Source organism: Lissotriton helveticus, chromosome 2_1, assembly GCF_964261635.1.
Source record: "Lissotriton helveticus chromosome 2_1, aLisHel1.1, whole genome shotgun sequence".
Lineage (NCBI taxonomy): Eukaryota > Metazoa > Chordata > Amphibia > Caudata > Salamandridae > Lissotriton > Lissotriton helveticus.
Window position 1 is genome coordinate 1,003,729,705 of NC_136059.1, and position 24,503 is coordinate 1,003,754,207.

Here is a 24,503-nt window from a genome sequence, read left to right on the forward strand (position 1 = left end):
TTGCAGAGTTTGAGTCTTGAGCTCCACCAAGCTGCCAGAGAGTTGAGAGGTTCTGAAGGCACCTTTTGGTCATGAATACAGGAGTTTTTGGGATTATGGAGTCCTGGCCACAGTGAGTGCAAAGAATCATTTATTTTCTTTACCCCCATTTTTTATTCAGACACGTCTTAGTACTCTTTCTGTAATTGCCAAAGTGCTGCCTGAGGCCAAGCTTGGGTGCCTTGCATTAGTGGATCATCTGAGGAATTCGTAATGAAGGGAAGTGAATCTTTGTATTCGGATTGTTTTTTTCCTCGTAAGATAAGGGCCAAAGGGAAAATGTGGTAGATAGAAGGACAGACTGTTTTGTATATTTATAGCGCAATAAAGGCAATTTGAAAGGGAATACTAGGAATCATTTGGACTACCCCTTCTGCTAACGGGTGGCTGTAAGTTTCCTGGTAAAGAGACAGAAGGGCTGTCTGGATATATAACGGAGCATAACTGCATCAATAGGCTCCACTTAAACACCAGGGGGCTCATTTATGAGCCTTTGCGTCACTTTTGCACCACTGGTGCGTCACTTTTTGTGACGCACCAGCAGTGTAAAACATGCGCCTTGTTGCGCCATATTTACAAAGTGACGCATCTAGGTAGATGCGTCACTTTGTAAATCCCCTACGCTACATTATACCTGCGCCAGGTATAATGTATGCAGGGGGGGTGTTCCCATGCAAGAAAGGGTCTTAGAAGTGACGCAGTGAAATCTACCAGATTTCACTGCGCCACTTCTAGGACTCAAATGCGTCAAAATCTTACGCCTGCCTCACAGCAGGTGTAAGACTGACGCAAGCCCTTTCACATGGGGCTTGCCCAATGTGAAAGGACATATTGCTGGAGTTGCGTCACTTTTGTGACAGACTCCAGCAATGCGTCACTTTTGCATCATACAGATACGTCAGAAATATTGACGTATCTGTAACTCCTTGCGACATGACACGTCATACAGTAAATATGACGCATCGATCATGTCGCAAGGAGGGCGCACTGAGAAGTGACGCATCGCTGCTTTCACGCAGTGATGCGTCACTTCTCATAAATGAGGCCCCAGAAGTGGGCCTTTGACGTACTTTCACAGAGTGCTGGGAGAGTCATACTGTATGAGTGTGTACCAGCACTTTGCAGTGTAGATACATTCTTTATTAGTAAGAGCATGTGGTTAACCAGAGGTCTGACTTTTTACTACAAACTACAGTGAGATTCTGCAACAAGTCTGGACATATTTATTCAATTAATTCCACTAACGTAGTTTAAATTATGACCAATAACGAGGGTGTTTAATTATTTGTTGACCAATAAAGGCAATTTACTGAAGATTATGTCAAACTTTAACTGCAATGTGTCCCCACTGCCACATATGGAGCTTGGGTTTGGGGATTTTATAATGCTGCTGCCATACATGTAGAAGAAAACAGAATTTGTAGGAGACTGTTGAACCTTCCGCCATCATGTGCCAATTTTATTTTGTACTCCAAACTGGACATAGAGTACATTTGACATACTATTAAAGTGGCACCCCTCCTGCTTTGGGTGAGCATATGGAGTAACAGCGAGGCAAGTTTCAATAGGGCAGTTATTGAGGACTGTCTGAGTTTGGATAAGGGGCGACCCCTGACCCTCCTGGTAGGTCGCTCCCCCTCCACGCAGCTCCGACTGTGTGCCCCTGCTGCCGCCGCCGACTCTCTGGTAATTGTCCTTGGCTGCTGTGCCACTGCTCCCCCTCTCTGTGACCCCACAGAGCACATTTTGTGCTCTGTGCCCCTCGTTCCCCCCCCTTGTGCCTCTTTTGCCTGTGTGCCTCATTTTTGTGCTCTGTGCTACTCGTTTTTCCCCCCTTTGTGCCCCTTTTGCCTGTGTGCCCCGTTTTTGTGCTCTGTGCCACTCGTTTTTCCCCCCTTTTGTGCCCCTTTTGCCTGTGTGCCCCGTTTTTGTGCTCTGTGCCACTCGTTCCCCCCTTTTGTGGCCCTTTTGCCAGTGTGCCCCGTTTTTATGCTCTATGCCACTCGTTCTTTTCCCCCCTCTGTGCCCTTCTGCCTTCCGTAGCACCCTTTTCCCCTCTTGTGCCCCGCCCCCTGCCCACTCGCTGCTCCCGCCTCCCACCTCCGAGCTTCTTCTCCCTCCCGCTTCCCCATATATGATGGCCGCTGCGCGGCCGCGCCGCTAGTGCGCCGAAGGCATGCCCAAATCAAGCCCGTCTACGCTCGTCCGCGCCTGGACCGTGCCCAGCGCCAGAACCCCTGGAGCCCGCGAACGCCACGACACCAGACTCCGCTACGACGCCAGCACCCTCCATCCACTCAACGCCGGCCGAAACCACACCTGCTGCAAGGCCGCCCCGAAACGGACCCACGGACCCTTCTCCTGCCGCACCTGCAGCTTCACATGCAACAGAGCCACCAAACCTCCAAGGACTGGACCCAACCACCTCCGCTGCTTACTACTCAACACCCTCTCCGCACGCAAACACGCCGTCGATTTCTGGAATCTGCTCGACACCTCTGCCCCAGACGTGGCCTTCCTGACCGAGACCTGGTGGAACGACTCCTCGGAGCCCGACATCGCCACAGCCATCCCAGACGGCTACAAGATCACCCCCAGGGATCGTGCCATCGGAATCGGAGGAGGAATAGCCATCGTCCACAAGTCCACCTTCAAGGTCGCCACACACGCAGACGACACCCTCAACACCACCGAACACCTGCACTTCCGGATCCACACCGACCCCCAACACCACCCTTAGAGGAACACTCGTCTACAGACCCCCCGGACCCCGGGCTCAGTTCAGCGACTCCATCGTCGACCTCACCAGCACTCACGCACTTGCCTCCATGGACTACATCCTCCTCGGGGACCTGATCTTCCACCTCGAGAACAACAACGACACCAACTCTGCCACCCTGATCAACAACCTCGCCAACCTCGGCCTCAGACAACTCGTCACCGTACCCACCCACACCGCTGGCCACACGCTGGACCCCATCTTCTCCACAAGCACCCACGTTGCCTTCAACCACACCTCTGAACTCCACTGGACCGACCACCGCTGCATCCATTTCACCTTCAAAACATCAACCACGCACCACCGCACCCAACAGCTGCCTCGCCGCTGCTGGAGCAAAGTCACCAAAGACCAGCTGATCACCACCCTCGCCCAAAACTCACCCACGACCCCACCAACCCAGATGCCGCCGCACGCAACCTCAGACAGTGGATCGATGACTGCGCCAACACACTTGCCCCACTAAAGAAACCCTCTAACAACCACACCAGCAAGAGAGCCACCTGGTTCACCAGCGAGCTCTAGACCTCCAAACGTGCATGCCGGAACCTGGAGAAGAAATGGCTCCACGAACACACACCGGACAGCCACGTAGCCCACAAGGACGCCACCCGCAGACATCACCACCTCATCAGACTAGCCAAGAGATCTTCCTTCAAAGACTGCCTGGATAACAATGCACACAACAGCAAAGAGCTCTTCAGCATCGTAAAGGAACTCTCCAACCCCAGCGCCAACGTCAACGACATCCCGCCCTCACAAGAACTGTGCGACTCACTGGCCACCTTCTTCCACCACAAGATCGCGGACATCCACGACAGCTTCAACACCACGACCGCCCCGACTACACCAGACTCCACCTCCCCTGCGAACACCACCAGCACCAACCGCCTGACCTCCTGGTCCAACGTCAACGACGACGAGACACGCAAGGTCATGAACTCCATCCACTCAGGATCTGAGTCAGACCCATGCCCACACCACGTATTCAACAAAGCAGACTCAGCCATCGCACCCCAACTACAGAAGGTTATCAACATCTCCTTCAAAACAGCGAGATTCCCGGAAAGCTGGAAGCACGCCGAAATCAACGCCCTCCTCAAGAAGCCCATGGCAAACTCCAAGGACCTCAAGAACTTCCGGAATATCTCCCTGCTCCCGTTCCTGGTGAAGGTCATCCGAGGAAATTGTCAACATACAATTGGTCCGCCACCTCGAAGACAACAACATCTTGGACCCGTCCCAGTCCGGATTCAGACGAAACCACAGCACCGAGACAGCCCTCATCGCCACCACCTCATCCTCCTGGACCTGTCAGCTGCCTTCAACGCGGTCTGCCATCGCACCCTAAAGACACGCCTCCAAGAAGCAGGAATCCAAGAGAAGGCCCTCGACTGGACCACGTCCTTCCTCTCCGGCAGAAGCCAGAGCGTCCGCCTTCCACCCTTCCGATCCAAAGCCACCAACATCATCTGCGGCATCCCCCAGGGCTCATCCCTCAGCCCAATGCTGTTCAACGTCTACATGGCCCCCCTCGCACAAGTGGCCCGCCACCACGGCCTCAACATCATCTCCTACGCTGACGACACCCAGCTCATCCTCTCCCTCACCAAGGACCCACACACCGCCAAAACCAACCTCCACGAGGGAATGAAGGCTGTCGCCGACTGGATGAGAAGCAGCCATCTGAAACTGAACTCGGACAAGATGGAGGTCCTCATCCTCGGACCCACCCCCTCAGCCTGGGACGACTCCTGGTGGCCGACCACACTGGGACCAGCACCGACACCCACCGACCATGCACACAACCTAGGATTCATCCTCGACTACTCCCTCTCCATGTCCAAACAGGGCAACGCCGTCTCCTCCTCCTGCTCCAACATCCTCCGCATGCTGCGCAGGATCTACAAGTGGATCCCGGCCAAAACAAGAAGAATGGTGACACAGGCCCTCGTCAGCAGCAGACCGGCAACGCACTCTACGCAGGAATCCCAACCAAACACCTAAGACGACTACAACGCATCCAAAACACCTCCGCCCGACTGATCCTCAATGTCCCCCGCCGCAGCCACATCACCCCCCACCTGAGAGACCTACACCGGCTCCCAGTCAACAAGAGGATCACCTTCAAGCTCCTCATCCACGCACACAAAGCACTCCACAACACCGGACCAACCTACCTGAACAGCAGACTCAGCTTCTACACTCCCACCCGCCAGCTCCGCTCCGCCAGCCTCGCCCTCGCCGCTGTCACCCACATCCAACGAATGACCTCCGGTGGCAGATCCTTCTCCTACCTCGCCGCCAAGACCTGGAGCACCCTCCCTGCCCACCTATGGCAGACCCAAGAACTACCTGCCTTCAGAAGACCTGGCTCTTCAAGCAGTAGCGGCACCCCCCTCCCCTCAGCGCCTTGAGACCCTCACGGGTCAGTAGCGCGCTTTACAAGTACTCTGATTTATTGATTGATTGATTGATTGATTGATTGATTGATTCCCTGGCTGAACTATGTCTGTAAATTCCTGGCTGAAATTGGTCTTCCTGATTTGTTTAATACCCCTGGTTTAATTAATAAGACCGAAAAAGGCTGGTCAAGCAGAGTTTGCTGAACGTACCTCCTCACAGAGGATTCAGAAGGCTATTTGTAAACACAATATTTTATATTTGCCAATGTTACTCCATTCCTGCCACACACGATACTGCTATATATCTTATGCTAGAGTTAACAATCTGGGAGAGGTATGTCCTTTTTAGGTTCAGGTCAGATTGATTTGGCGTTTAGAATGTTTTTCTGATGGGGCTAATGTGCAGGGTAGCGTGCTCACCCCCCTGTCCCTGTAACGGCAAGGCGGAACAATCCTTGGTCCATTTTATGTTTTTCTGTGGCTTCTATCGTAAGTGTTTTCAGCTTTGTCTTAAACCCACATGGTAAAAGTTAGCCTTTCAGAAATGTAGGGTGTCATTAACCTTCCTTCAAAGGCTAAACAGCTCTGATATCTGTTATAGCATGTGTATTGTTTTCTAAAGATGGCTATTTGCAGCAGAAAATCCATTGAGGGGAGCTAGTAGGGAAGTTGAGGTGTCTAGAGAGACAGTCTTATACTTTCTTTTAATTACATTTGCTGTATGTGCTAGATCGATGTGATTTTAATGTTTTTAGCTAATCATGAATGAATTCAGAATGTTATTTATGATACTGCATTTATTTTATATGTTTTCTATTTGTGTTGTTTTTACTCTGCTTTTATGATCTTTTTAAGATCTAATAAAGATCTATTGAATTAACTGGTGATTTCAAATTAAATTTTGAGAGAGATAAATGTGATAATTCTTGCAGGTGACCTACAGTACAGAAATTATGGCGGTTGATCTTACTTACCCAGAAGTGATGATTGCACTTATAACTTTTGCACTAGTCTTCAAGTTCCTAAGAAACATGAAAAATGAGGGTAAAACTCCCCCAGGGCCATGGGGACTGCCAGTTTTCGGAAATATATTTCAGCTTGGGGCTCTGCCTCATATCACCCTTTCAAAAATGGCAAAGCAATACGGAGATGTGTTCCTCGTCTACCTTGGAACTGTGCCAGTCCTTGTTATCAGTGGTCAAGAACCCATCAAAAAAGTACTGGTGAGGCAAGGAGACAGCTTTGGTGCCAGGCCAAAGTTGTACTCGCTGTCTTTATTGGCTGAAAGCAGCATTTTGTCGTTGTCCCCATACTTTGGAGAAACGTGGAAGCTTCATAAGAAAATCGCCAAAAATGCTTTACGGGCAGACATTTTCAAAATCCGAAGCAAAAACATCCACGTGCTCTTGTCTTCTTGAAGAATATGTGTCTGCTGAAGCGGTGGAACTGGTGAGAACACTGTCTGAGCTCACGGAGAGAAAAGGGTATTTTGATCCCAGTGGAGAAATAGCCCTGGCTGTTGCCAATGTTGTTTGTGGACTCTGCTTTGGCAAGCGATATGAGCATACAGATAAAGAGTTCATTGGTGTGGTACAAAACAACGAGGAAGCACAAAAAGCAGCAGCTTCAGGGGCTGCAGCGGATTTTATTCCACTGATACGTTATTTGCCTCTGCCAGGCATTAGAGCGATGACAGAAAACTTTAGGCGTTTTCAGAACTTTGTCAAGAAACGTGTTGATGAACATTATGCGACATGTGACGAGGTAAGTCACTAACAATGTGAGTTGGAATATTTTGAGGATTCTAGTTGGATTAATCAATCTTTGTAATGTTGGTGGCTTATCCATCTTTACCCATTAAGTAGGTTTCACATAATCTATTTACTTTGGCGTAGTCAGTTTGATCACACTGTTTGTTTTAAGTGCAGCTAACATTGGCCACTGAATGCCATTTCCCTTTATGAATAAATTGTTGATAAAGTAATGGACAATGTTGAAGGTCAATGGATTTATGCAATTCTGTGGCTTCAGTTTCTACCACAAATGTATAGATTTACCATATTTGCTACATAATTTGCCATTTAATATTTTATTTATATCTATATCTATATATCTCTATCTATATCTCTATTTATATATCTCTATCTCTATATCTGTAGCTCTATCTCTATATCTCTATATCTCTATGTCTCTATCTTTATCTCTAATCTCTATTCTTTAATTTCTAATCTCTAATCTCTAATCAAAACATAACTGCAACACGCCACTGGAACCAATATCCCAGGTCAGGAATCACAGAGCCAGCACTCAAATTGATATCAGCGTATGTTTATTCATACAGGGCATCAATTGACAACCCAACACGTTTCGGAGTTCAGGCACTCCTTGGTCACGGGTGAGGCATATGCATCCTTTTTTAAAGAGACAGATTGTGCGTTTCTACAAACAACATAGAAAAAAATACGTTTCCAGATGTTGTATTATAACATAAGCATCTAGAGTATTTTCTCGAAGCGTTATTAAACAAGGGTTTCGCTTTGTCAAAATGATATTCAAATTGTCAAATAATTATTACAAAACAGATTTTTAAACATATATTTAAACAGTTTTTTAAACATTGCAGTTTTTGCTTTTGAGTAATTGGAGTGTGACTTCAGCTCTATTAAAGAATATTCAGGACAATGCACCGCAACTTTTGATAGGGCTATGATAATGACAGCTCTCATGCCCTAGTTGGCAGATGCAGTTAAGAATAAAACTTGTATCAACAGGATGCCATAGTCCTGCACTATGAATAATATCACTATACCTGGAGAAAATAACCAGAAATGTGATGCTAAATTACCACTTCCCTCCCAAGTGGGCATTGCAACAATTGTGTGGTTAATCAAATACATTTTTAAGCGGATGTCTTACAATAACAATCATTCTTGCCATTTTTCACTCAATCTAATACAACAAAACCATAAATAATCCCAGTGGATTAAAGTGCCTTTTGAACTGTCATTGCACAATCAAGTCCCGGACTGGATCTCGTAATAATCATGAAATTATACAGTTTGTTCATGAGGATTACTAAATTTACTGTTGCCACCGTGGGCTCATCTCAACCAAAATGAAATAGGACATAACAATCAATTTTCTATGTGGACATAAACTGGCCCTCTACGATCTAACTGATTCTCTGCTCTTTAACACTTCTCCGTCTAAAACAAATAAACACAAATATTCAGATTAAAAACGAATGTTACAACACACAAGTTAAAAAGGCATAGGCCTATACAGAAGGAAAGAATACACAGTTATAAGCAGAAAACATAATTAAACTAAGTGTACCGCCGTTTCTTTGTCCAAATCCAAACCATTGGGGTACTTAGTAGTATGCTTTATTATCATTTTAGACTCAAGTCTTCTCAGCCAGTGGTACGGACTCCCACTCTTTCTTTTATGGGTATGCTGGTCATTATTACGGATGGGATGCATGTGTTTTAGGATGCGCTTCCTGGCCCTATGAATGGTACTGCCTACCAAGGCAAGTTTGCATGGACAGAGGAGAGCATAGACCACATAATCGGAATTGCATGTTAGATATTTGTTGATATGATATTTGTCGAGGCCCATCAGCGGGCTAAAAAATGTGGCAGTTCACCATGCGGAAAATCCGTGAACCACAAAGCCCAGCATTCCTCTCTCCCCGTGTGAAAAGCGGCCAATCTGGGCTGGGTGTTTGGTAATATTCATGACCCAGAATCCTTACTTGGATCGAGGGGAAGGGCCCATCCAGGGCGGGCCATTCAGCAATATAATGAGCGGGTTCACGGAACGCGTACTTTCAGCAGGTCCTCGCCTCTGAGGAAGAAGTTTCTTTATACTTCAACGCGTCAGGCTTTTGGACTTGGCTGAACTGTTGAAGCTTTCGTTGTCTTCGCCACCCCTGTACCAATAAATGGGTGTGACCCAATTACACCAGTTGTTGTGATCACTTTTTTACCTGGGTCATGAACTGGCAGTCCCAGTTAGTAAACTAATCCGGAAAAAAATATTTCCCTTTCAACTTAGGTTTCTAAATGAAATGTGTGCGCCTCTACCCCGAATCAGTGAAACTGACTCTCTAGTCACTAATAGAAAATAAACATAGTTCAAAGAGGAGTGAATGGTGATAGGACTCTTTAACCTGACCTAGTGATAAGTATATATATATATTGTCCCTCTATTGATTTGCTACTAAGCAGGATTCTCAACAATTCTCCTTTCCTCTCCTGCCCTGCCTGCTATGTTGCAGAATAATGGGCCCTTGTTGTAAGCCTAGCCACAAATCCAGGGTGTGCGACATCTGTATCTTTAGTTCCCCATCAACTGCCCATTTCCTGCTCTACATGATTCCCTAAGGGCATGGGAGGAGTAGTTTGTGCAGTATTTTCCTCTCGGCTGTCATCTCTCATAGCATTGCAATGTCCATTAATCGGCCATTGTTATGCGTGAGTAGCAGGCAGCCGCCCTTATCCTCCTCTTACTGCTGTTTTGCTGGAAAAAGAACGGAGGTGACTTGCAGCCATATTTACATCTTAGTGTCATTGTTAGGCACCTTAATAGGCTGGACTGGTGATGTTGGTTCAATAACTTTTTTATGAGCAACATTCCTCAGTCCACTGCTCACAATTGTTACATAATGTCAACAGGGGTCTGGAACAGCTGCAACAGTCATGTAAAAAAAATGTGGTTACTATTTGAGGGTGAACACTCAAAGTCATTGCAATTACCTGAACTCATCCCCTTGGTAGCTATGACACAGAGCAGGCAGGTTTAACTTGGAGGCAATATGTAAAGTTATTTCTGCAGTAATACAATAATAATAAAGTCACAATGCAAACCAATAAAACATCTGAAATAAATAAGAACATTTGAGTAACATTTAATGACAAAAATCCAGTTGATGGAACCAGAAATAGAATTTTTAAATTCTAAGTAGAAAATAGCACCAGGAAGCACAAAGTGCCAATTATAGTCCATGGTAGTGGTAGAGCTGGACCTAAGTGCACATTTTACACTGTAATGGAGTGTGTGTTGGATACACTAATTAGATTCATCCTGGTCAAAGATTTTACATTCTGACTTTAGTCTGTTAAGTCCAAATTGATCATATGAGTATGCTTGTACAGCCCCCGGGACCTCCCGGGAAACACTTTGAGACTCACAAGGTGTTAGGCCGAGGCCACTCTAAGGTCCTGTCCAGGTTCTGTTACTACTGGTCAGTTGCAGAAAAAGGCCTTTTGCAACGTGTTGTGGTCCTGTCTCTTTACCAGGAGGTCAGCCTTTTGGCCCTTGGAGCCCACTTTTTTGTCCAGGGTACAAGAGGGATAGCAGGTGCAGTCTTAACCCATTTACTGCGGCCATTATTTCGGCGCAGTGCGGGCGTTCTAGAGAGTGGGCGTGGCCGCATCGCCCGTTGAACGTTCGCAGCACCAGCCAGGTAGTGCTCCGAACGTTCAGCGGCCGACGGCAGCACTGATAGGGTTAAGGACCCTTCATGGGTTGCAGATAGCAGGTCCAGTCCTCTTTTGCTCTTCCGCAAGTCCATAAGTGATATGAAGTGTGTGCTTGGAATTGCCACAGTTATCCCTGGCACAGCTAGTGGGTGGAAATGAACCAATGGGGTACAGTTTCCAGGGGCTACCCACTTTCTTTATTTTTAAGATGACCACACTAACTTTGGGCTCTGAGGGTAGGGTCTGTGTGTGAGGAGTGTACTATCGTAATCCTGGTGTCCTCCCACACCTAACAGTAAAATCCAGTTGTAAGCAGTCTCTGCAACTCCTAACAAACTCTGAGGAAGAAGTCTGGTAAAATCAAAGCTGAGTTTTTAGCTACCTCACAGTTTACACACAAAGTGCTTTAGCATTCTGTTTCCCTCCTTTAAAGTGTCAAACAGACTGTGACACAGTAATTTCAGCTTCCAAATGAGAGCAAGAGGGCGCTGAAAGGCTTTGAAAGCTTTAGACAGTTAAAGCATAACTTTTCTGAAGTACTTTAATTTAATAGACGAAATTCAACTTTACCGTAAAATTGGATTTAGTTCAACTATTAAAAAGATTCCTTGAAAAACAATTCTGTTTCCTAGATGGATATAACATTTATTAAACGTAATATTGTATCCCAGTGCTTTACTACAAACAGGTAACCCTCCTATAGTGCAAAAGGCTTTTAGGGGCTATATTGACAGGTCGAATTTGCTGTGAAAGCGTGCACCACTGTGCTAAAAATGGCAAGCCTGCGAAGATCATGTTTGTCCTATCACTTCAATGGGTGGCAAAATATGGGCTGCAGCACATTGGTGATACTCAACTTACGGGCACTGGGCACTTTGGGCAGGATATACTAGGGACCTGTAGGGAAGTTATATTGTCCAATTAGGTGTATATTAATTTCATTCTTTTAAAAGAAGAAGCACAAGTGCTCTACTTCTGGTTAGCAGGGGTAAAGTGCACATAGTTCTGTAGCCAGCAAATGCAAGACTCAGAAAAATGGCCAAAAAAGTCGCTGTGACCCTGCAGAAAGAGCAAACTTCCAACATGTCATTTGTACTGACCTTCTGAATGCAGGTTCAGGTTACAGAAGTGAATAAATGTACCGCAGGATATTGCACGTCCATTCAGTGTAAATTAAAAAGTAAGCACTTTGAGATTTTCCGTTTCGTTTTGAAGGAAAATCAAAACTATGCCCTCCGCCACAAAGAGACAATAAAATAGTTTTAAAACATACTTCAATGGGGGGGGCGGAGCTTGCCCAGCTGAGGGATGGCCGCTTCCCGCTAGAGCTCTTCTCTACGCCGCCACCATATCCTCATAATCCGGAATAAATTTGGCAGCAGCAACTCTCCCGATGTAGGGACTTGTCTCCCAGCTGACGGCGATCCGGAAAGTAGCGCCCGACTGCGGCCGGGCTCCTGTCTACGGGGACCGGCGGGAGCCCGGTGATCATGGCGTGGTGCGGCCTACACACCCCTGGCTGGAGTGTGTGATTGCCCAGAGCTCTTCTGGGGCGGTGGCGGCGCGGCCGCGGCTGCACCTAGTTGCCTGGCAGGCCTGCCAAGTATCACGCATCGGACGTGACACTAACGCATTTCAGCGTGGTGATCCGCATCACCGCACTGAAATGCAAAGTCACGCATAATTGACATAGTGCCTCCTAGGACCTCAAGCCCCATCCAAGCACTGCTAATCACGCAGCATTGGAATACAAGCTGCAGTGGCAGCGCGCCCTAAACTGATCCTGGCAGGCTTTAGATATTTTGCGACAATGTAGCAACCATTCAAATCCGGAAACTGCACAACGGCGCAGGACTTAACGTCTCCTGCTCCCGCCCGATGAGACGTGAGCGGGTGGTTGCAGTTCCTGGGAAGTAAATTGTGGGAGGCTGCAGGTAATGAGTGCTGCTCTTAATTCAGGAGTTCTGACCCACCAAACCAACACCAAACCAATTGCAGGGACCGCGGCCACCGCTGGAACCCAGGGCACGCCGTTAATGTGCACGTCTGGTTGCTCCAAGAACTGTTGTGACCACGACTGAGCTCACGAGCTGCACCGGAATTACAGCACTACTCTAATCGCACCTGCTGTGCTGCCGGGCCGCCTGAGCTGTGGGGCTAAATTATCTGGCACCCCGCCGGCTAATAATTATTTCCGAACCGGAGCTCTGGCCGCCCGAGGGTCGAGAAATCAAGGAATCTGAGCCCACTTGCAACATTCAGCCAGAGCACAGGAGCGGCAGCGCCGGTGTTCTGAGAAGCATTGTACCCCCATGTGGCTATGTCCCCCCTACGTCACGGGGTGCAGAAAATCTCAGCACCGAGCTATTCGCCGTCGCTCCCCCATGGCGCTTTGTACCCCCTACGTCATGGGGGAGGAGCGGTTCGCGTGCTTCAGTGTAGCAAATCTCAACACCGAGGTATTCGCCGTCGCTCCCCCATGGCGCTTTGTACCCCCTACGCCATGGGGGAGGAGCGGTTCTCGTGCTTCAGTGTACTAGAAGAATTGGCGAAATTTCTTGCGTACGCCATTTGCTTTTTTTGGTTATTTAGGGCGGGCGGCCCCCGCGCGGTGTACTCCGCAGAGTTTTGCCTACATTGACAGAGCGGCCCCTTTGACTAGGTTTTACTCCCCCGATGGCATGGTACTTTTTCCCGGTTATTTGAAGCTTCGAGTTTTATATCAGTGCGGTCCCTCCGGCCATGTTTGCCTTCCCTCGATGGCCACGGTGGAGTTAAAATACAATAATAAGAAGCGGCGTACTGGTGGTGTTGCGCCTTTTTCAGCTGCAGTCTGTGGCTGGCTCGGTGCACGAGGCTTCATGGCGCAGTGAGACAAAAAGGCAGGCGCGCAACTCTTTGATTCAAGCAAGCTTTAATAGCTTAGTTGGTAGAGCGTTCGACTGCAGAGCTAGAGGACCCTGGTTCAATCCCGGGTTTCGGCATAGTTGCAACTTGTACTTTTTAAAATTTTTTATTTCTGTATTTATTTATTTATGAGTTTTTATATAGCGCGGACTTTACCCGAAGGTGTCAGAGTGCTTCACAAGAGGACCGTTAATGATACAAGAGGAAACAATTGCAAATGAGCAAATAAAAATAAAAAACCTTAAATTACATGATCAAAACTGACAATAGTGAGCAACCAAAAGACTTGAGGTACCAATCGTTACATTTCAGGAGAATAAAGTGATATGTGTGCAGGTTACAAAAGCATACAATGTACAAGTAGAGGTATAATTCTGCAATAAATCGCAGACACTCCAGCACAACAACAAACGTTACGTAGGCAATGGTGGCAATGGTGGCACTGGTGCAAGTATCTAAAGCAAACAAAATGTGAGAGGTAGCAAACAGTGTGTTACAAGAGAAAAGTGACATGTGCAAGTTACAAAAGGCTACCATCACAGGTACAAGGATAATACTGGAAAAATGGTAAACATTCAAACTACCAGAACACACTCGGAAGGAACTTCCGTAGTCCTGGACAATAGACTTTTCAATAATGGGAGGACTTCCTTCAGATGATAGCGAGGCTGTGAATTAGATTTGGAGGTGTCTTTGGAGGAGGAGTCAGTCGTAAGTCAAAATCAAATTAAGATAAAAATACGCAACGCTGGTGGCCTTATTAGACTTAGTTTTTATACTGTTTTTTCCTGTACCCGGTAACTCAAAAAGGAGCTTATACAGGCCTGTTCTAGTGTGCCATTGTGCCTTGACTAGGGTTTTGCTGGCGTTGATGGGTAGCAGGAAGTATTTAAGCTCCCTGTGGTTTTGTGTACTACCTAAATCAAAAGGCACTTTATACATGTCTGTTCAAGTTGTTTGGTGTGCCTTGACTAGGGCTCGGCAGGCGTTCTTGGGGAGCAGGTAGGATTTCTGCTCCCCGTGGTGCTTTCTGTACCCCATAACTCCAAAGGGAGCTTATACAGGCCTGTTCAAGTTGTTTGTTGTGCCTTGGCTAGGGCTCGGCTGGGGTTGATGCGGAGCAGGTAGGATTTCTGCTCCCTGTGGTGCTTTCTGTACCCCATAACTCCAAAGGGAGCTTATACAGGCCTGTTCAAGTTGTTTGTTGTGCCTTGGCTAGGGCTCGGCTGGGGTTGATGCGGAGCAGGTAGGATTTCTGCTCCCCGTGGTGCTTTCTGTACCCCATAACTCCAAAGGGAGCTTATACAGGCCTGTTCAAGTTGTTTGTTGTGCCTTGGCTAGGGCTCGGATGGGGTTGATGCGGAGCACGTAGGATTTCTGCTCCCCGTGGTGCTTTATGTACCCCCTAACTCCAAAGGGAGCTTATACAGGCATGTTCAAATTGTTTGCTGTGCCTTGGCTAGGGCTCGGCTGGGGTTGATGCGGAGCAGGTAGGATTTCTGCTCCCCGTGGTGCTTTCTGTACCCCATAACTCCAAAGGGAGCTTATACAGGCCTGTTCAAGTTGTTTGTTGTGCCTTGGCTAGGGCTCGGCTGGGGTTGATGCAGAGCAGGTAGGATTTCTGCTCCCCGTGGTGCTTTATGTACCCCCTAACTCCAAAGGGAGCTTATACAGGCCTGTTCAAGTTGTTTGTTGTGCCTTGGCTAGGGCTCGGCTGGGGTTGTTGGGGAGCAGGTAGGATTTCTGCTCCCCGTGGTGCTTTCTGTACCCCATAACTCCAAAGGGAGCTTATACAGGCCTGTTCAAGTTGTTTGTTGTGCCTTGGCTAGGGCTCGGCTGGGGTTGATGCGGAGCAGGTAGGATTTCTGCTCCCCGTGGTGCTTTATGTACCCCCTAACTCCAAAGGGAGCTTATACAGGCCTGTTCAAGTTGTTTGTTGTGCCTTGGCTAGGGCTCGGCTGGGGTTGTTGGGGAGCAGGTAGGATTTCTGCTCCTCGTGGTGCTTTCTGTACCCCATAACTCCAAAGGGAGCTTATACAGGCCTGTTCAAGTTGTTTGTTGTGCCTTGGCTAGGGCTCGGCTGGGGTTGTTGGGGAGCAGGTAGGATTTCTGCTCCCCGTGGTGCTTTCTGTACCCCCTAACTCCAAAGGGAGCTTATACAGGCCTGTTCAAGTTGTTTGCTGTGCCTTGGCTAGGGCTCGGCTGGGGTTGATGCGGAGCAGGTAGGATTTCTGCTCCCCGTGGTGCTTTCTGTACCCCATAACTCCAAAGGGAGCTTATACAGGCCTGTTCAAGTTGTTTGTTGTGCCTTGGCTAGGGCTCGGCTGGGGTTGATGCAGAGCAGGTAGGATTTCTGCTCCCCGTGGTGCTTTATGTACCCCCTAACTCCAAAGGGAGCTTATACAGGCCTGTTCAAGTTGTTTGTTGTGCCTTGGCTAGGGCTCGGCTGGGGTTGTTGGGGAGCAGGTAGGATTTCTGCTCCCCGTGGTGCTTTCTGTACCCCATAACTCCAAAGGGAGCTTATACAGGCCTGTTCAAGTTGTTTGTTGTGCCTTGGCTAGGGCTCGGCTGGGGTTGATGCAGAGCAGGTAGGATTTCTGCTCCCCGTGGTGCTTTATGTACCCCCTAACTCCAAAGGGAGCTTATACAGGCCTGTTCAAGTTGTTTGTTGTGCCTTGGCTAGGGCTCGGCTGGGGTTGTTGGGGAGCAGGTAGGATTTCTGCTCCTCGTGGTGCTTTCTGTACCCCATAACTCCAAAGGGAGCTTATACAGGCCTGTTCAAGTTGTTTGTTGTGCCTTGGCTAGGGCTCGGATGGGGTTGATGCGGAGCAGGTAGGATTTCTGCTCCCCGTGGTGCTTTCTGTACCCCATAACTCCAAAGGGAGCTTATACAGGCCTGTTCAAGTTGTTTGTTGTGCCTTGGCTAGGGCTCGGCTGGGGTTGATGCGGAGCACGTAGGATTTCTGCTCCCCGTGGTGCTTTATGTACCCCCTAACTCCAAAGGGAGCTTATACAGGCCTGTTCAAGTTGTTTGTTGTGCCTTGGCTAGGGCTCGGCTGGGGTTGTTGGGGAGCAGGTAGGATTTCTGCTCCCCGTGGTGCTTTCTGTACCCCCTAACTCCAAAGGGAGCTTATACAGGCATGTTCAAGTTGTTTGCTGTGCCTTGGCTAGGGCTCGGCTGGGGTTGATGCGGAGCAGGTAGGATTTCTGCTCCCCGTGGTGCTTTCTGTACCCCATAACTCCAAAGGGAGCTTATACAGGCATGTTCAAGTTGTTTGCTGTGCCTTGGCTAGGGCTCGGCTGGGGTTGATGCGGAGCAGGTAGGATTTCTGCTACCCGTGGTGCTTTCTGTACCCCATAACTCCAAAGGGAGCTTATACAGGCATGTTCAAGTTGTTTGCTGTGCCTTGGCTAGGGCTCGGCTGGGGTTGTTGGGGAGCAGGTAGGATTTCTGCTCCCCGTGGTGCTTTCTGTACCCCCTAACTCCAAAGGGAGCTTATACAGGCATGTTCAAGTTGTTTGCTGTGCCTTGGCTAGGGCTCGGCTGGGGTTGATGCGGAGCAGGTAGGATTTCTGCTCCCCGTGGTGCTTGTGGTTTATGTTGAGTTGATTGTTTTTTTGTTCTCTGTAGTTCTCTGTACCTTTAAACTTAAATTGGAGCTCATACAGGCTGTTTATATTTTGGGATTGTCCGTTGATAGTGTTGCTGCCCAACCTCTGCTGCTCCTAAAACATTGCGACTTATAGTTTGTGCACTTACATTTACTTGTAGTACTACATTGTTATCCCCCAGTGTGCTTGGCTTTTATGACATTCTACCGTTGTTTATTTGGGAACACCGCATTGTCATAGATCTTTCGCACGTGCCATTGCAATTTGTTTATTTTGTGCCAGTTGTACTTTAGTATACCTCTTCATCTGATTTTTCACATTCTGTAGAAGATCGTCTTACCTATTTAAGCACTTTGGCTCTTTATTGTGTTTCATGTAGGACATAGGCTCTTCCATGCTTTACTCATAGTTCCGAACACACCAGGACATATGGGTTAATGTGCTTTACCCATTTACATCCATTTCCCAACAACCTACAAAATGTTTGTGTAACATACAGTGACAGTGTTTGGTTGCTTTTGTGTTACATTTTCCACATAGTAGGTAGGATACAGATTAATTGACTGAGTCTTCACCACCCAAGAATCTTACATGTTGTTCTTGCCACCTCTTTTTAAAAAGTGTATGCATTTATTTGTTATTTGTAATGACAGTTTTGTAGTAGGCTTATGTCTGTTATACTTGTAATCTAATGAATATTCTTGCCTATTTGTATGGAGCCCTTGCGTAATCTAAATTACTCTGGCTAGTGTTTTAATTGCAGTTATTGTTCATGCTGTGACTATAACAGAGATACCCTTAGTACAGAACGTTAATGACTACTAAGAAAGTACTCCATTGAATTTCTAGACTTAACGTCTTACTTGTCCAGTGTTTTCTCCTCACAGTCCAAATTTGTATAATTCTTTTGTCGTTGCCCTCTCAGTGTATGTTGGATCCACCACTTCATAATCATTAGTAGACAACAACTTGTGCGTACCCATTATTATAATGCCTCCAATGGCCATTCTTCTTGTTTTTCTTTCATTTATCGTGCAAATTGTACTTTCTACACCTCAATCACCATTCTTGATAAAAAACAAGAAGGATGTGATGATGCTTCATTTGCTATCTCTGCATGCCATATTAATCACAAAATTATTAAAGTAGTTTCTTTTCACCTTTCTGCAATGTTCTTTATTTGCAGTCTGCTTGTACGTTTCACAACAATTGAATGCACCATCTCCATGCATATTGCGTACCAAAAAGATCATAAAGTCAAAATATTTATTTTTAATTATTCTTTATTTCATTTCTTTTAATAATTTCCACATGTACCAATTACATTCATTTATTAATAGCATAATAAATAATAATTTTACATCATACATCACAAACACAAACATTACAGTAAAGAATTGTTTAGAATGTATCAAGTCACAATCCATTCAAAATTTGCAATTCCAACAGTAAAATTTAAAAATCCAATTCTGTACTTCACAACAAAATTTGTGGGCCCACAAATAAGTAATACTATTTTTAACAATTCGAAAAACCTCTGTTTACTTTTAATTTGAGAATAATATGTCTCCAAACACTAAAAAAACAGAACAGGTAAAAATACTTTCAATGTTTAACATTGGTTAATTACTGTCATCTTTTCTTAGTACTGCTATATGTTACATATGTTACATATGTTAAATAGTCACTTACACAGTAAGTATCTCTTTTGCATGTTCGGCTGTACATTACCATGGTCGCTGTGTCAAGATATTTTTTCAAGGGTATACTTTCTTTTCTTTGCATCAATTTAGAGATGGTTGTAATTGAATTATGAACACTTTAATATTCTTCGATGTATATGTTAGTGAATGAAACTTGGACACTTTGTAAGTGTAACAATAAAAAAAATTCTCATTTGCTAAGGCCTAAATCACACGTAAGGGCCGCTGGGGGCATTCTGTAAAAAAAAAGCATGGGTTAATACAAAAATAAAAAGCACTTTCACTTCCAAATTGCATTCGAGGTACTGGAGTCTACAGCGGTAGCCATGGCCGTTGCAAATGTGTTATGCAGTTTCTTACTGTTAGCTACCTCTCTCAATTTGATAGTTCAATACGTTTAGTCCTTATGACTCAAGCATTAAAGGTAATCTAGTCAAGTGTACCTATTAATTTAAATCAAAAGTAAATAATGTTTTTAAGATCCACCTTCCTATAATATACATGCACCTTACTTGAAATTTGAAACTATTCTTTCTCTAAAGAATACTCGCGTTCATTGAATCAAAGTACCCAATTATAAAATTTGTCGCTTACCATAAATCCTTTTTATGGTTAAAGGCACACATCTGTAGCATTACATTCGTATTAGTGGAGATCTGTGTATTTATATTCTAATTACCACGGAGCAATTAAAAATAATGACATTGTCTGTCTTCTCTGCCTTTCTACATTGTCACTTTTAATGACATTAAAGACCTACATTGCCGTCTATAACCAGTTGTATACAACCATAATGACTGAATGTGCAAGTAAAATATATTTTTTAAAATGCATGTCATAAATATAGTGTAGTGTTGCATATTGGATACTTCAAGCAGAAGGTGAATATCTGACAGGTCGACTGACAAGGATCACCAACCCATCCGCCTAGATTTCTTAATGAACCTCAATTGAAAGAACATTATTATGTAATGTTATGGACAGGTCAGTACTTGTGAGGTGTGCATAAAGTGTCTAATGATTTTAATTACTGATAGTGTAAAGATAGTTCCAACTAACCATACAGTCAGAGCATGTTCATATGAACACTCGGCAACAAGTACTCTCATTTTGCAAATCATATAAATCTTTTTCATTAAAAAATATATTACACTTGATGTACATGCTGGATACTATCAGTTTAAAGTCAATCCATTTGTGCTTCAAAACTACATCACGAGTGTTTACAAACTCAACACCATTAATAACAGCACATCTTGGGAGAAAACATATTAGACATTAGACAACACTACAAGAAATTCTGAGCAAAACGGGAGTAAGCAGGTCTCTACATTTTTCAAGGTGAACAAAAAAAAGCATAGTTTTAAGAAGACAATAAGATAATCGCCAAGGTCAAGCATCTAGTGGCCTAAAAGGCCCACCCCTCACTCCAAAAAGCCCTTATCATCTAACCACGGTTGATGTTAGAGAAGAATTTTGACATTGAAAAGATTGATGTTTAGTTTTTGAAATTGGAAGAGATCGACGCAAATTAAAAAATATTATACATCAAGGAGACAGTACATGTTGAAAGTTGACCGTCATCATGTTCACACACACCAATATTTAAATGTCTTGTGACCGTACAAGCCATAAAAGAACAGTGACTCGTTGCGGCATATCAATTTAGCATCACCACATAGAGTACTGACACCATTTGGGTGGAAAAATGTATATAATGGGTCAGATTTTATTTTCAACCTACTACAAAGTTAAGTTGTTTTGGGCTGAATAGCAAACTAAGACTAAATACTTGCACAAAACTTATTGTAGTGTTGGGTCCCTGTCATGGGATCGTTTGTCTGTACTCGTTTTGTCATGGATTTCCATCATTGAGGAATTTCTGGACCTGTCCCGATCCCGTTGACACACAACTATATTGATACGTCTTATGAACAATACAAGTACAGGCCCAGGAGGGGCCCGTACTTTGGAAATCACACAAGAAAAGTACAGGACCAGGAGGCGCCCGTACTTTGGAAATCACACAAGAAAAGTACAGGCCCAGGAGGGGCCCGTACTTTGGAAATCACAAGAAAAGTACAGGCCCAGGAGGGGCCCGTACTTTGGAAATCACAAGAAAAGTACAGGCCCAGTAGGGGCCCGTACTTAGGAAAGCAGACCAGAAAAGTACAGGCCTAGAAGGGACCCGTACTTAGGAAATCAGACAAGAACCCATACTATTCAAATGCTGGCCTCAAGTTGTCCAAAATGATCATGATTTTTGTGACTGCCTTAGCTGTGCTTGGCATGTGAAAAGAAGCCGGTGAACAATTGGTTATCAACACAACGAGTACTGACACCAGTAAAAAAAGAATGAAGACATGTGTCCTGTTTGGTTTGTAACCTCACTACACAGATATGTTGCTTTTGAGCAAGCAAAATCCAAGCAAGACTAAATACTTCCACCAAACGGATAGTAGTGTTGAGTATCGACAGGAAAAACACTTTTCAGAAAAGGATCTTGAGTTTGAATTGAAAGAATTGAATGAATAGACAAATACATCTCTGACTGAGTTGGAAGACTAAAAATCTTTTCTTCTATCCTGTTTTCCAAAAATTGATAAAACGCTAGTCTCAAGTTGTCCAAAATGATCATGAATTTTGTGACAGCCTCAGCTGTGCTTGGCAATGGAGTTGCAAAGCTGTGCTCTGTCAGACAAGAAAAGGACAGGCCCAGGAGGGGCCCGTACTTTGGAAATCAGACAAGAAAAGTACAGGCCCAGAAGGGGCCCGTACTTAGGAAATCAGACAAGTACAGGCCCAGGAGGGGCCCGTACTTTGGAAATCACACAAGAAAAGTACAGGCCCAGAAGGGGCCCGTACTTAGGAAATCAGACAAGTACAGGCCCAGGAGGGGCCCGTACTTTGGAAATCACACAAGAAAAGTACAGGCCCAGGAGGGGCCCGTACTCTTGAAATCAGACAACACAAGTACAGGCCCAGGAGGGGCCCGTACTCTTGAATTCAGACAAGACAAGTACAGGCCCAGGAGGGGCCCGTACTTTGGAAGATAGCATGTATCGATTTATGGGAATCAGATTACTAATTGCCCAATTTAAATACTATGGAACTGCAGAAGAACATCAATGTAGAGCTTGTATTTTTGAATCCAGACAAGACAAGTACAGGCCCAGGAGGGGCCCGTACTTTGGAAATCACAAGAAAAGTACAGGCCCAGAAGGGGCCCGTACTTAGGAAAGCAGACCAGAAAAGTACAGGCCCAGAAGGGGCCCGTTCTTAGGAAATCAGACAAGAACCCATACTATTCAAATGCTGGCCTCAAGTTGTCCAAAATGATCATGATTTTTGAGACTGCCTCAGCTGTGCTTGGCATGTGAAAACAAGCCGGTGAACAATTGGTTATCAGCACAACGAGTACTGACACCAGTAAAAAAGAATGAAGACATAATGTGTCCTGTTTGGTTTGTAACCTCACTACACAGATATGTGGCTTTTGAGCAAGCAAAATCCAAGTAAGACTAAATACTTCCGCCAAACGGATAGTAGTGTTGAGTATCGACAGGAAAAACACTTTTCAGAAAAGGATCTTGAGTTTGAATTGAAAGAATTGAATGAATAGACAAACACATCTCTGACTGTGTTGGAAGACTAAAAATCTTTTCTTCTATCCTGTTTTCCAAAAATTGATAAAACGCTAGTCTCAAGTTGTCCAAAATGATCATGAATTTTGTGACAGCCTCAGCTGTGCTTGGCAATGGAGTTGCAAAGCTGTGCTCTGTCAGACAAGAAAAGTACAGGCCCAGGAGGGGCCCGTACTTTGGAAATCAGACAAGAAAAGTACAGGCCCAGAAGGGGCCCGTACTTAGGAAATCAGACAAGTACAGGCCCAGGAGGGGCCCGTACTTTTGAATCCAGACAAGACAAGTACAGGCCCAGGAGGGGCCCGTACTCTTGAAATCAGACAACACAAGTACAGGCCCAGGAGGGGCCCGTACTTTGGAAGATAGCATGTATCGATTTATGGGAATCAGATTACTAATTGCCCAATTTAAATACTATGGAACTGCAGAAGAACATCAATATAGAGCATGTACTTTTGAAATCAGACAAGACAAGTACAGGCCCAGGAGGGGCCCGTACTCTTGAAATCAGACAACACAAGTACAGGCCCAGGAGGGGCCCGTACTTAGGAAGATAGCATGTATCGCTCTATTGGAATCATGTGACAGCTTGCCCAATTGAAACACAATGGAACTCTTGAAATCAGACAACACAAGTACAGGCCCAGGAGGGGCCCGTACTTAGGAAGATAGCATGTATCGATTTATGTAAATCAGATTACTAATTGCCCAATTTAAACACGATAGAACTGCAGAAGAACATCAATATAGAGCATGTACTTTTGAAATCAGACAATACAAGTACAGGCCCAGGAGGGGCCCGTACTCTTGAAATCAGACAACACAAGTACAGGCCCAGGAGGGGCCCGTACTTAGGAAGATAGCATGTATCAATTTATGGGAATCATGTGACAGCTTGCCCAATTGAAACACAATGGAACTCTTGAAATCAGACAACACAAGTACATGCCCAGGAGGGGCCCGTACTTAGGAAGATAGCATGTATCGATTTATGTAAATCAGATTACTAATTGCCCAATTTAAACACGATAGAACTGCAGAAGAACATCAATATAGAGCATGTACTTTTGAATTCAGACAAGACAAGTACAGGCCCAGGAGGGGCCCGTACTTCGGAAATCACAAGAAAAGTACAGGCCCAGAAGGGGCCCGTACTTAGGAAAGCAGACCAGAAAAGTACAGGCCCAGAAGGGGCCCGTACTTAGGAAATCAGACAAGAACCCATACTATTCAAATGCTGGCCTCAAGTTGTCCAAAATGATCATGATTTTTGTGACTGCCTCAGCTGTGCTTGGCATGTGAAAACAAGCCGGTGAACAATTGGTTATCAGCACAACGAGTACTGACACCAGTAAAAAAGAATGAAGACATAATGTGTCCTGTTTGGTTTGTAACCTCACTACACAGATATGTGGCTTTTGAGCAAGCAAAATCCAAGTAAGACTAAATACTTCCGCCAAACGGATAGTAGTGTTGTGTATCCTTTGAATTCATACGAACTCCCATGGATTTGCCTCATACAGCCATTAATTGATACGTGAACTCTGGCATAAACACATTCACAATAAAACTTTAAGAAAGAGCTTGAAGGCAAGAAGGCGGCCAAGACTCCAGGCAACCAATTGGCTTCAGTTGATTTAATAGAGTTTAAACAATAAATACAAAGGAGTAACATCCAACGGAACCAGATAGCCAGATGCGGGTGCCTGGAGTGCAAGCGCACAGCATTTGACAATGGCCAATTAAAAGGACCGGAAACAGCTCAGAAAGGGGCTGTACTTTGAATTGAAATCGACAGGAAAAACACTTATCAGAAAAGGGTCTTGAGTTCGAACTGAATGAATTGAATGAATAGACAAACACATCTCTGACTGAGTTGGAAGACTAATAATCTTTAATGTACATGTATTGAATGGAATGAAACATGT

At 45.4% G+C, this 24,503-nt stretch overlaps 1 pseudogene across 1 annotated transcript in view; it reads left to right on the forward strand.

Annotated features, from left to right (window-relative positions):
- Positions 1–24,503, forward strand: part of LOC144818401 (cytochrome P450 1A1-like) — a 280,430-nt pseudogene that overhangs the window by 115,675 nt on the left and 140,252 nt on the right. Inside the window, exon 2 of the transcript XR_013607098.1 lies at positions 6,156–6,987. The product of XR_013607098.1 is annotated as a cytochrome P450 1A1-like (transcript). The remainder of the gene's footprint in view (positions 1–6,155; positions 6,988–24,503) is intronic.